The sequence below is a fragment of the Schistocerca piceifrons genome, chromosome 1 (genome assembly GCF_021461385.2).
Source record: "Schistocerca piceifrons isolate TAMUIC-IGC-003096 chromosome 1, iqSchPice1.1, whole genome shotgun sequence".
NCBI classification, from domain to species: Eukaryota; Metazoa; Arthropoda; class Insecta; order Orthoptera; family Acrididae; genus Schistocerca; species Schistocerca piceifrons.
The window spans coordinates 476,282,398-476,297,409 of NC_060138.1; positions in this window are offsets into that span (position 1 = coordinate 476,282,398).

Sequence of the window (15,012 nt, forward strand, 5' to 3'; positions counted from 1 at the left end):
GGGATTCAGAATCTTCAAAGGGAAGCCGGGAGAAAGAGTTATGAAGAATGTACCCCAATTTGGAACAGGATTCTTTGTAAACCAAAATATATTAAATTCAATAGTAGAATTTAAATGTATCAATGAAAGATTTTCGACATTAACCTTCAAATCAGTAAACAAACTGTATACCGTTGTAAATCCATATGCACCAAAAAGTGAGAAAAACAGAACACAAAAAGAACAAACAGAATTTTTTTGGCAGGAACTGTCAAACACCTTAGACCAGATTTCGTCCAAAAACACAATAATATTGCTGGGAGACTTTAATGCTCAAATCGGCACGGCAAAGAACATCATCACCGATCCATAGTAGGCAAATTCCCTGCACATAAAAGAACCAATGCAAATGGAGGAAGACTTATCAGTTTATGCAGAGAACATGACATAGTTCTAAAATCTACACTCTTCAAAAAGTCTGTGGGGAGAAACAACTTGACCATGTTGCTATAAGCAGGCAGTCTTCATCAGAGATACTCAATGTAAAAGTTGCTAAGATTGCAGGTTTAGATTCAGATCACTATCTATCTATCGTTAAATTCAAAATTAGGCCAATATATAAAAGAAAGTTTGACACTCAGAAATTAACTAAGGAAGATAATTTCAGGACACTTTTGGAAAAGAGAACACCTAAAACGTGGGAACAACTTCGAAAAGACATATAAGAGACAGCAGAAGAAACCATTCTCCTTACCAAAAAATGGAAACATGCCTGGTGGAATGATGAGTGAGACAAACTAATCCTAACAAGACAACGAGCATGGAACATATGGAATGCAGATAAAAATGACAAAAATAGGAACTTCCTAAAAGAAGCCCGGAAGCAAGCATCAAAAGGCGTTAAAAAGATCAAAGTACAGTACATGAAAGACCAACCGGCATCAATAGACTCCAATTTCAAACAGAACAATGCTAGGGACTTTTACAAAACTTTCAAAAGTAGCTTAAAGAAATACACCACCTAGTCTATTTTTCACGAACCCAAAAACGCAGAAAACTGCATATAATAGCACAGAGAACTGTAGAATACTTGTCGAATACTTTGAAGAACTACATTACTGTGATCCACCGAAAGAAAACAGTTAATTTCGATATTGTAAACCCAACACCATCGGACTCAAAGCCGCAAACCACAGAAGAAATAAAAGAAATCATAAAAGACATTCAAAAAAATAAGGAACCTGGAGAGTATAATCTAGTTGCTGAACTATGGAAGTACTCTAGTGACAACACGATGCAATGTCTATCAGAAACACTGAAAGAAATCTGGACAGTACACTAATTGACATCTGCACTAATACATCCACTACATAAAAAGAGCAGAAAACAGACCCTAGCAATTATAGGGGAATTTCCCTCTTACCAGTGACCTATAAGATCTTGTATAAGGCGCTTTTAAAAAGAGCAGAAGAAATACTTGACATACAACTAGGAGATTATCAGGCTGGGTTTAGGAAGGGAAGGTCATTTGCAGAACAAATATTAAACTTAAAGAACGTAATAGAAATGTGGAAAATCAGGAACTTATAATACGTAATTACTTTTGTGGGTTTAAAAAACCTATGATTTAATTGACAGAATTACACTGCTTGATATGTTAAAAGAATTGGGACTCGATACTAAAACAACTGAAATAATTAAAGCAACTTTCACAAATACAAAATCGAAAGTAAAATTTAGGGGAGAGCTCTCAAAATCGTTTGAAATAAAGTCAGGTGTCCGACAGGGAGATGGTTTGTCACCTCTGCTTTTCAATTTTGTGTTAGGGAAGGTAGTTTGAGAATGGAGGAAGGCTATCAATACTAAAAGGAGTCAACTAGGAAGAAATCCAAACAAGATCACTGTCGACTTTTAGCCTTCGCAGATGACATGGCACTGATTACAGATTCGCTAGATAATGCCCATGAACAAATAAGTGAACTGCAAAGACAAGCAGCCAAAGTAGGACTACAAACATCCTTTGAAAAAAACAAAGTTCATGACAAACATCTGTGATGCTCCTCCAAATATTGCAGTCAACAATACAATACAGAAAACAGATTCCTTTAAATACCTAGGAGAGTGGATTGTATACAATGCAAAAGAAAAGACAGCTATAGAAACTAGAGTGCACAAAGTAGAAAGAAAGTTTCATATGACCAAAAACGTATATAACAAAAAATCCTTGTCCTGGAAAACGAAATTAAGACACTACGAAACAGTGAACAGACCTGAAGCTCTGTATGCGGCAGAAACACTTAAAGTAACAAGAAATGGACATCTTGAGAAACTAGAGAAGATCGAAAGAAGAATTTTAAGGAAAATACTGGGAGGTTAAGACCAAACAGAGAGCTATACTTGAAAACTTAAAAACTAACTGATGTAATGAGGAAGAGAAGACTACAGATTTTTGGACATATATTCAGAATGAATAACAACAGACTAATCAAGCGGATATTCACATTACTCGATAGCTATAAATTCAAGTTCGCATGGGTCATAGAGAATGAAAAGGACCTGGAAAACGCTGGAATTACAATAGACACAATAGAAAACAGAACACATTTCAGAAATGCAGTTCAAAAGGCAGAATTTCAGGAGAGAAAGTAAACAACTAGACGAAAGTGGACTCAAGAAGAAAGGGAACAGCACTCTAAAAGGATGTAGGAAATTTGAAAACTAAGGAAATCTAATACAATGAAGAGTAGCCGAAGTTGATTCATCGTATCCTTCAAATGGGTTATTCGGAAGAAGAAGAATTACGTGCCAGGTCATTAACGCAAAAGACTAGTAACAAAAGTCCCAATATACTTTTTCTGAGCCATTTCTGAAGCTACTTCTACATCCATTGATGACTCTCTGTTCTGTACAAGGTAACATTCTGCCTCCTCCCTACCAAGGGATCCTCATTCGAGCGACAAATGTCGTCTGATACAACGAATGGTACCTTTACGTCAGTGACAACTAAAATTCGATACTATTGCCGTTTACTTCTTGTTATTTAGTCAACAACTTACTTTATTTCTAATTTAAACAATAAAACTTTTTTTCTATAACTGCCTGTATCGCTCCCAGTCTCGAATCTGAGTAATCTTTGCTTCTTTCGAACTTCACGCTCGTTATCGCTGCACTTGGAGTTCTGCATTTCGCGGACATCGTTACCAACCGGTCGGAGACGAAAAGGCAGAACAAGACGCTATTTCCTTGTTAGTTGTGTCGCCGCTAACCAGAAGCTTTCCTGTCTGAACCGGAGTCTTATCTGCAACATATACCTTACGCAATAAGTCTCACCGTCTCAGCGGACGTCATCGGATCAATATGCTCGATCTTACAGTGTACGGTGCCCAGTTTGTGCACAGGTCAACTATGTTATTGAAGGAACTGACAATAAAGCCAATCAGGCACATCGTCGGTGACTTATGCGACTTTTTTTGTTGTTTATTTATTCAGTTACCTAGCTGACTTCGAGAGATTGAGGTTGACATCGAAAGATAAAGAAGGAAGATTAAGGTGTCACGCCCTGTTGCAGATGGTTTCATCACAGGCAGTGCTCGAACTCAAGCTCGACAAGTATGGGACAGGAAACTGATCACATCTTTTTGAAAGGAATTGTTAAGGCATTTGCCTTTAAATAATTTGAGGCTAGTTTGCACGACAACATTAGGCTCTGCAAGTCGTCTCATGAAACAAGTACTGCCAAATGATTCCGTATATGACCATAGACATAGAGACGCCATTTTGTGAGTGCCAGAGACGTATCTGAAACGAGCTGTAGCGGAGCTAATACTTTTCTACATGAATTCGCTGCATAAGAGAAGAAATAAGAGACGTGCTTGGGTTTGTGATTGGATAAAGAAAAGACATCAGTTCCGTTGTTCAGCGATCTTGGTGAGTATGTCCTCAAAAAAGTTCACTTTTCTTCTAAATGGCGTTAGTAACGCTATAAGGAAGAAAGATACTGCGAAGTATTTTTTGTGGAATGTGCACTTCGAAGACTTGACAACAAGTCACGTCTTCGAAGCGCACACTTCACAAAACACACCCACCCACCCACACACACACACACACACACACACACACACACACACGGAATCCACATATTAATGGCTCCGGTTATCCATGCATCAACGTATATGATACTCTTCTACACATGGAGTGCACGGGGGCCTGAAGATGACGTTAATCAGATACCGAAACTGGTCGTGTAAATAAAATAACTTTAAAACATACGGCTGTTTGATGATTTTTCTTTGATAAGTATTTGATTAGTTGAATCGCTTCGTTGATGTAGCATTTTTTAAGAAATTTATCGTTTGCTGTGTCCATTAACTACACACAAAATTGTTTCCACGAAACATACATGAGTGCATTTATTACGACTGTTTTAGGTGTTTGTTGAAAGAAATACACGTCTTCCAGATGGTTATGTTTAGTGTCAAAATGAAAACTGTGGAACTTACTTGTTTATAAGGGAAGTACATCTGGCATGAATACACGTAAATGTAAGAATAATCGACATTTTTTAGCTGTAGCAGCTGCCAGTGCTGATTAAATATCCGTTAGGAACCTACGTTTTGATGTGTGCAACAGACCTCCAACCTTTTAACATTGTTAAGGTCTGATAGATGCATAATCTTACCTCGGGGGGGGGAGGGGGGGGGCGGGGGACTGTAGCGCGACATATTAAGGATTTCTTCTTATTCAAGCAGTGAAAGACGCAATTGTTAAAAAGCAGTGTTCAATGACGTGCGATCTGTGAACAGACAGTTATTCTAAGAGCCATTATTTGACTGTCACTTCTAGCTGTACTGATGAGTCGACCGACAAGTGGACACTAAAAACAGTGTACTTTTAAGTGCAAGGATTCCTAATGTTGCCATAAATGGTGAACATATGATTACCGAAGTATATGAGCTAATGCCAGTGTTACAGTTAACTTCCTTGGAACTAAGACACGTTACTTTCGTTACAGATCAGGGGGCTAACATCAAGAAACGCCTCGCACAAACATCTCCAATGCGTGATGCACTGTATTGTTAGAGCAAAAAGTTACAATTTCAATGACAGTTTCTTAATGGATCTGATTCCTGTAGTATATGACTCCATCCTGAACGTACGTAGACTTGAAGGCTTTATGAAACGATCTGGCTTAGTAGCGAGATTATAGAAACCTTACAGCACTATCTAGAAAGTAAGCGGAACAGTGTATACTTGATATTCGAATCGTTTCATGCACAGAAAGACCAAACAGAGACCGTTATGCATGATTAAAATAAATACGAGATGATGATGTATCACAGTACAACTAAGAGAAGCGTTTTTCAATTTCTGGAGGTTTTCAAGTGGGTCACTGACGATTTGGAAGACAAAAATGAGCTAACACCGCCATTTGTAGTGTCAGTAGTTACATCACTGCCAAGCTGGAGCCGACGGTATGACAGTGCGCAAGCTAAACGGAAGGCCAGAGCTGTTTTCAAAACAGAAATTTCTAATTGAACTACATTACATTCGTTACGTGGCAACTTTTTCCGCGGGGTAGCCGAGCGGTCTGAGGCGCCTTGCACGATCCGGCGGCTGCCGCCGTCGGAGGTTCGAGTCCTCCGCCGGGCATGGGTGTGTGAGTTGTCCTTAGCGTGAGTTAGTTTAAATTAGATTAAGTAGTGTGTATGCTTAGGAACCGATGACCTCATCAGTTTGGTCCCATAAGACCTTACCACAAGTTTTCAATTACCAAGTTTTTTGCAGCTTTTTCGCACTCCTGTTTCAAGGAACTATTAATTTTGCTCGAAGAAAGAAGAGCAAAAGTTCATCAAGATGTGTGGCAAATGTTGAATAACGTTGTTGACCCGAACGTAAGCGAGTTCATACGATGAGTTCACAGACCACCTATCATGGTGGACAACAAATTCTTGTGTCCTTTTGAAAGTCAACAACGAAGTTTCCTGTGTACCTATTAGTAGCGCTTGTAGTGGAAGGAATTTTAGTAAGGCAGAGGTGCTACTGACTCGGAAAAGAAGTTTTGTAGGTACTGATTGCATTAATCATATTCTCATCATTCATAACAATAAGTTAATTAAATCAAGCTAAATTTGAAGCGCAGAAGCAAAGCAGCATGCAACTAATTTCCTAAAAGGTTGTGTACATGACATAATATAGTGTCGAGAAGTGAAAAGTAAGGACTACACACTTGCACAGTGGATATCAGGTAGTTCATATTAATTAATGTGAATTGTTGTATAAATACACTCCTGGAAATGGAAAAAAGAACACATTGACACCGGTGTGTCAGACCCACCATACTTGCTCCGGACACTGCGAGAGGGCTGTACAAGCAATGATCACACGCACGGCACAGCGGACACACCAGGAACCGCGGTGTTGGCCGCGCAGCTGCGCAGAATTGGTGCACCGCCGCCGTCAATGTCAGCCAGTTTGCCGTGGCATACGGAGCTCCATCGCAGTCTTTAACACTGGTAGCATGCCGCGACAGCGTGGACGTGAACCGTATGTGCAGTTGACGGACTTTGAGCGAGGGCGTATAGTGGGCATGCGGGAGGCCAGGTGGACGTACCGCCGAATTGCTCAACACGTGGGGCGTGAGGTCTCCACAGTACATCGATGTTGTCGCCAGTGGTCGGCGGAAGGTGCACGTGCCCGTCGACCTGGGACCGGACCGCAGCGACGCACGGATGCACGCCAAGACCGTAGGATCCTACGCAGTGCCGTAGGGGACCGCACCGCCACTTCCCAGCAAATTAGGGACACTGTTGCTCCTGGGGTATCGGCGAGGACCATTCGCAACCGTCTCCATGAAGCTGGGCTACGGTCCCGCACACCGTTAGGCCGTCTTCCGCTCACGCCCCAACATCGTGCAGCCCGCCTCCAGTGGTGTCGCGACAGGCGTGAATGGAGGGACGAATGGAGACGTGTCGTCTTCAGCGATGAGAGTCGCTTCTGCCTTGGTGCCAATCATGGTCGTATGCGTGTTTGGCGCCGTGCAGGTGAGCGCCACAATCAGGACTGCATACGACCGAGTCACACAGGGCCAACACCCGGCATCATGGTGTGGGGAGCGATCTCCTACACTGGCCGTACACCACTGGTGATCGTCGAGGGGACGCTGAATAGTGCACGGTACATCCAAACCGTCATCGAACCCATCGTTCTACCATTCCTAGACCGGCAAAGGAACTTGCTGTTCCAACAGGACAATGCACGTCCGCATGTATCCCGTGCCACCCAACGTGCTCTAGAAGGTGTAAGTCAACTACCCTGGCCAGCAAGATCTCCGGATCTGTCCCCCATTGAGCATGTTTGGGACTGGATGAAGCGTCGTCTCACGCGGTCTGCACGTCCAGCACGAACGCTGGTCCAACTGAGGCGCCAGGTGCAAATGGCATGGCAAGCCGTTCCACAGGACTACATCCAGCATCTCTACGATCGTCTCCATGGGAGAAAAGCAGCCTGCATTGCTGCGAAAGGTGGATATACACTGTACTAGTGCCGACATTGTGCATGCTCTGTTGCCTGTGTCTATGTGCCTGTGGTTCTGTCAGTGTGATCATGTGATGTATCTGACCCCAGGAATGTGTCAATAACGTTTCCCCTTCCTGGGACAATGAATTCACAGTGTTCTTATTTCAATTTCCAGGAGTGTATTTTGCGAGCAGAAGTCCAGAATCAATTGCAGTACAATATATTTGGAATGTGGGACCGATGTACTAAGGATTTAGATTAATATTGTACGTTATCCCTGTTGACTATGTACCTTTTCTTTTAATTAAAAGGATTTACCATTGTGTACTGTAGTCGTTTACATTGCTTGCGTAGGGGAAAATTTGTTATTGCATAAGAGGCAACTTCCTCGCTAAATAGCAGGTTCATTTCAATGTACTGTTTTGTAAGCCAATTATATCCTCAGATGTTGCTTTAAATCGTTTTTGTTGTTGTTGTACAACTGTCGGTTCAACAACACACTGGTTGCTCACACAGCACATTTCTTTTTGTTGAGTTAAAGCATCGTGTTGTAATTTTCTTTCAGCTTCAGCATCAGGTCGACCCAGCTTTCGGTAGTTTTATTGTGTCTGTTGTTGTATTTGTATACGCTTACTCGGAAAACATTACGCACAAATAAAATTTCGAACCAGTGACGGTGAATAGTTGAGTATAAAATGTGTGGATAAAAAGCCCAGGTGAAGATCGCTAAACTTCCTTAATCGATTACTAGTTTCAGCTCATTGATGAGCCATCTTCAGATCAATAAAAATTATTATTGAATGCAATGTGTATCAGCAAGCAAGCATTACAAATAATCAAAATCTGTTGAGCTGAATCGCTCTAGTGGCGCTTTACACTATAAAGTACGTCGTCATTGTTACACAATTTACAACATTATCTATATAAATCTCCAATGATCATATCGGCAATTCTGTAGTTAGCAAAAGTGGTCTACTTCCAATATGATGGCAGGAAAAAACCCAGTAGGACACATGGTCTAGATCCACCATCTTGGATTGTCTTTTTGGATTCCGTTCTTAGCACAAGTGCTCTGACAGTCACGCAGCCTTTCTTAGTATCACCAAATCCACCATCTTGGATTCTACATTTAGCAGAATTGGGGTTGTGAAAATCCAGTGGGAATTTAACAGTCGTTTGTCTCCTAAGGCGCTAAGCTATACGGAAATCGATAACATAGGCTCCAAAGTATGTAGTAAGCAAACCAATTTTGACGCAAAATCATTAATTTCAGCCCAAAATTCGTTGATTCTACCCAAAATTCACCTATTTCGATCGAAAATTGACAATTAGTTAGTTTTGCTGTAAAATATGTTTGTTACAATTTTTCTGTAACATACGGCAATTTGTTACAAATTTTGCTGTAACATGAGACAATTTGTTACAAATTTTGCTGTAACATGAGCCAATTTCTTGCAATTCTGGTATAAGGCGTTATATTTTTGCTGTAACATACTGATGTATGCGGTGGTGTGTTCCAATTTTACTGTAACTTGGACAACGAAGAATTGAGTTTGACATACCATCTACATTGGGATCATAGGGGACAAAACACTAGCACACACTGATGAGGGTTTCAGTCTACAGTGACTTTGTTGAAGAAACCATCAGAAATTATTTCCAAATCCAGTAGAAACGTCTCAAGTCTGTACTAGGCTTATATATGTGAAACTGGCAGACCAAAACATTTATTCTTTTTTCAGTTCTAGATGCATTCCTTGGAAACCTTGTGGAAATGTTTGACGAGCTATGTACAACGTAAAACACATAGAGAATCATGAAATCTTAGATGTACGTATTCTGTATGGGACTGAACTCGAAAATCTCTGGCGTCATGTGTGGACATCATTCCAAATTGGAAAGTACCGACACTCGTGAAGTGTGCACTTGGATCTCTGTCAACATTCCCTTCACTTGCAGTACTAACTGTACTATTCACCGAGAACTCGCCTTGGAAACCACTTCTGACCAATTTCCAAGACACAAAACAGAGAAAATCAGTGTTAGGTAAAGAATAATGCTGTCATATATCAAGAAAGGTGTGTGGTCAGTAAGGGCTAGTTGAGAATTTATGTGAATCTGCAGTATAAACGTTCTTCTTCTTCAACTACTACAGCTAGCTAGGAGTCTATTTCGGATCTATGGTATGAATCTACTGCTACTACTCGCTGAATGCACCAAGGGATCCAGTTTTTGCATCTATGGAATGGAGATAATCTACTTACTATGTCACAATAACCACATGTGTTTATAAACTTTTGCAGAACGTTCTCCGACATAGTACCCCTGTAATTGATTGTGTAAAACTAAACTAGTGATACATTGGTCTGAGGTACTCTCATATTGGTGTATTAGGTATTCACCTGATATGAATGTATCTGGACATCAGTTCTCCACCCACAATGTAGGTGAAACGTGCAAACAAGTGATAGCAAATACCTCAGGAAATCTGGAAGATTTCTCTGTAGTACAGCTTTGCCTGCATGCGCGATCTGTTGACAACACCAAGCCAGTACGTAAAGTGCAGCGTAAGTCATAAAAACAGACTGTCACTATCATGACTGTCTGCAGTCTCAGCAAGGAAAAGGCATCCCACACACCCATCCTTATTGAAAGAAACATACCTGCTTTTATCAGAAATGATTTAGTTGTCTCGTGGAAAGATCCAATATCTATACTGCACATACAGATCTGTTACCTGCAGACCACTGAAACTATTCTTTTCCATTCTTGGAATATTTTATACAAGTAGGTTTTGACAGCGAATTCGCTGATTTAGACGCAAAATTGACTGTTTTTCTGCATCTGTGACCTACTCTGAGGTGACAAAAGTCACGGGATACCTCTTAATTTCGTGTTTGAGCTACGTTATCCCGGGGTAGAGCAGCAACTCGACGTGGCATGCACTCAATAAGTCGTTGGAAGTCCACTGCAGCAATATTGAGCTATGCTGCCTCTACAGCTGTCCATAATTGCGAAAGTGTTGCCAGTGTAGGATTTTCTGTACGAGCTGACCTCTCGATTATGTCCCATAAATGATCGATGGGATTCATGTCGGACGACCTGCGTGGACAATTCATTCGCCTGAACTGTCCAGAACGTTCTTCAAACCAATCGCGAGCAACTGTTACTGGGTGACATGGCGCTCTGTCATCCGTAAAAATTCCGCCGTTGTTTCGGAACATGGAGTCCATGAATGGCTGCATATCGTCTCCAAATAGTCAAAAGTAGCCATTTCCTGTCACTGATCGGTTCAGTTGGACCAGAGGAGCGAGTATATTCCATGTAAACACAGCCCACACCACTATGAAACGACCACCAACTTACACAGGGCATTATTGAAAACTTGGGTCCATGGCCTCGTGCGGTATACACCGCACTCGAACCCTACCATCAGCTCTTACCAATTAAATTCGGGACTCATCTGACCAGGCCACCGTTTTCTAGTCGTCTGGCGTACAACAGCAATGATGACGAGCCCAGGAGAGGCGCTGCAGGCGATGTCGTGCTGTTGACAAAGGCACTCGAGTAGGTTGTCTGCTGTTATAGGCCATTAACGCCAAATTTCGTCGCATTGTCCTAAGGGATACGTTCTTCGTACGTCCCAAGTTGATTTCTGCGGTTATTTCCCTCAGTGTTGCTTGTCAACTTGATGCAAACGCGGCTGTTCTCGGTGATTAAGTGATTGCTGTCGGCCACTGCGCGATGAGAGGTAAAGCCTGCATTTTGGTATTTTCGGTACATGCTTGGCACTATGGATCGCAGAATATTGAATTCCCTAATGATATCCAAAATGGAATGTTCAAGGCACCAACTTCAACTACCATTCCGCTTTCAAAGTCTGTTAGTTCCCGTCGTGCGGCAATAAACACGTCGGAAACCTTTTCACATGGATCACCAGAGTACACAAGTGACAGCTCTGATAGTGCACGGCCCTTTTATACCGTGTGGACGCGACACTGCCGCCATCTATATATGAGCATATCGTATCGCTGTCTCATGACTTCTGTCACCTCAGTCTGTGGTGTAAACGGCCATTTTCTCTTCTGTTGTTTTGGATAGTTGTCTTTCTCCGTTTCGCCTGGCCTCTATCCTAATGTTCGCATAGCTTCATCTCGAATCTGTCTGCCTCACTTTTCGCTGTCCTAGTCACGTATTTTCCAAAGACTATGTCTTCAGTGTAAGGATCTAGGTCGTCATAGGTGCGCTCATCTTATTGTCACTACAAGTTCTGTTTCATCTCATTTCTAGCTGTTTTTGTAAACATTGTATTGTATGTTAACCGAGGTCCTAGAAACGACGGAGATGCTCCGTCCCCGCCGCAGCCGCAGTGGTCCACAACCCCAAGACGACTACCGCAGTCCACTTCACCTTCACACCAAACGACTGTAACTCCTACGTTTGCGTGGTGGAGTAATGTTTGTGTACGCGTACGTGGAGAACTTGTTTGCGCAGCAATCGCTGACATACTGTAGCTGAGGCGGAATAAGGGGAACAAGCCCGCATTCGCCGAGGCAGATAGAAAACCACCTAAAAACCATCCACAGACTGATGGGCTCACCGGACTTTGACACAAGTCCGCCGGGCGGATTCGTGCCGGGGACCAGGCGTTGTGCGTTAGACCTCACGGCTAACCGGGCGGGCTTTTGTGTACATACTCTACAAGCTATTTGTGGTAAGATCTTATGGGACCAAACTGATGAGGTCATCGGTCCCTAAGCTTACACACTACTTAATCTAACTTAAACTAACTTACCCTATGGACAACACACCCACCCATACCCGAGGGAGGACTCGAACCTCCGACGGGGGGAACCGCGCTGACTATGACAAGACGCCTCAGAACGCGCGGCTACCCCGCGTGCCTACAAGCTGTCACATGTTGTATAGTAGAGTGTAGTTGCTGTCACCGTTGTCATTTCCTTTCCTACCACAAGTGGAACGATGAGTGAATGACTATGTGCTTCTGTATGTACCCTTTTCCCTCCGTGTGTTTTGTGAGCGACTGCACTAAATTTCCACCAATTTCAAAATTATCACCAGTGTTTGGATTAGGTTTAGAATAGATTATTCCTTCAGAAGCGTCTGTTGTACACTTTTTTCGGCTTAAACGGTATTATTTTCCTTCGGTAACGATAGCCTTACTTACTGTAAAACTTGATTAGGCACTGTAAAATTTCCGAATCAATAAAAGCTCACTTAGGATCAATTAGTGCTCATCCAAATCAATTAATGGTAAAATTGATGCACAATTAAGTAAAATGGGAGATCAAGACAAAACAAACAAGATTGTTAACAATAATATTAGAGTTGTTAACACGAAAGTAGATGAAATCAAGAAAGAAATAATTGTAATCGATTTCGAAATCGGTAAGCTTAAGCAGGATAGGACAGAGGTACAGTCAAAATTAGGAAGCATAAATAGTCGTTCTGAGACGAAAGTAGCAAGGATCGAACAGAAACTGCAATTGTAACTGCCATTACTGAAAATAGAGTAATTGAAAAGGTAGAATTAGCGAGAAAAGGTTGCGAATACGCAGACTTTAGTATCAGGCATAGACACTAGAGTGAAGAAACAGTTCACAATGTGTGATGAAAAAAAGAGGGAAGTGGAAACGTTAGTGACGATCACTTCCCTAATAGTTTCAAAAGTAACCTAACTAGAAAAGAGATTAGACGAAAAGCTGCACTATGTGTCATGCCACACACGTACTAGTGAAATCTTAGCGAAGGAGGAGCGTTTAGATCCCCTCAAAAATGGGGTGGATTGCACGCCAACAACTTAATTAAAAATTGCGAAAGGGTATTGCCTCAATCGTGGGCGGATAGGAGAAAAATTAGCGCTGTAATCGCCGTGCTAGCGGGCAAGGCTAAGCGATGGGGCTTAAACCTCGATGTTGGAAACTTGGGATTTCAGGAACTTAAGAATGCGTTCTTGAAAGAATATTGGTCAGAATAGAAGCAGTAGAGTGTATGGCGGGATTTCGTAGTGTCAAGATTCCACGACGCAAACTCGCGCGGCTCGATGATAGAATTTTGCGAAAACTGGACCGGCAAATTAGAATATTTTCGTGATCGGCAGACTGAATAGGGGATTCTCTGAGAGCTGTGGAAGAATCTTCCAGGTGATTCCAAGAGGTAAATAGGCAGTAGTTACAGAACGATTTCTGTAGTCTCAGAAAAGGTCGAAGATGAAGACAACTGGCGGAACAGGCGCGAAAATTTTAAGAGTCCTGGTAATAGCAACAATTACCACAACAGCAACAACCATAATAAAAATAACCATGGCAATAATGGTAACCACCAACACAGTAATAACAACTCACATCACTATAACAATAATAGTCATAGTGAGAACAATAACAGTAGAAATGGCAGAGGCCAAGTGAATATGGTACGTGGTTCTCAGCACAATGATTGTAGGCAGGAGCAAAACAGCAACTGAAATAGCCGGATAGAAACGCCTCTGTCGTACTTAATCAGGGAAACAATTAGCCGCGCCGGTTTGCGGCCCAACAGGCGTGGAAAGACCTTGGCGGCCCAGAAAAAAGTCAGACAACGTCGGATGACAGATCTGACTGGATAAATCGACAATTGCAGAATGTGCAAGAAGACAGAGCGAGTAACGCATCCGCGGTAACAATAATTGCATAACAATAGTATTCTATTAACTACAGATCACAACAGTCACCAATGTTATGTGGAACACTAATATAGTTGTATACTTTTATTATAATTATTTTAGGGTCATCTTGTCCTTGTGCGATCATATAGGAAGTGTCTAACCATAGATTCCCGAGTTACGTTCATTTATAAACGCAGAAAGTTGGTTCGTAACACAAAAGGTGTAAGGTGGACCTGTCATTTTGGTTTTTGTGTGTTATCGATGTACACGTAAGAGAGAGAGCAAGTTGCATTACTGTTAAGTAAGCTTTTGTCTCTTCGTGCACAGTCTTCGCCTCTGTGCTGTCTGATACATTCTTAGTTAAAGTGTGGTAGGTGGTAGACGTATTTAATAGTGCTGTGTTGACTTGTGATTGTATTTGTTAGGTAAAGAAAGATTTATTGTAAAGGACAGCATGAATAAATATGATGTATATATTGGAAAGCGAAAGGAACATAAATTTTGAATCATGTTAACTCTTTTTGAAGAGAAGAAGTTTGAGGTAAGACTGCAGCACTGCACAACTAATTTGTGGAAATGATTATTAGCAGTTAGTTAACTTAGTTTACTTGCTCAGAGCTGAGAGAAAGACCACCTCACTGCCCTGAATCATGCATTAACATATTAACTGATTAAGCTGTTTGATTTTTATAGAAATTCTCTTCTTAAATCACTTTGTTAAGCACAGTATTGTTGAGATGTATATTATGTGCGAAGATCATGCGAAGTTTTACTCTGTCTTCTTGAATATGTACTTCATTCTGTAATCGTTGTCATACGAAAAGTTACTCTCTACTCTTTACCACATGTGGTGT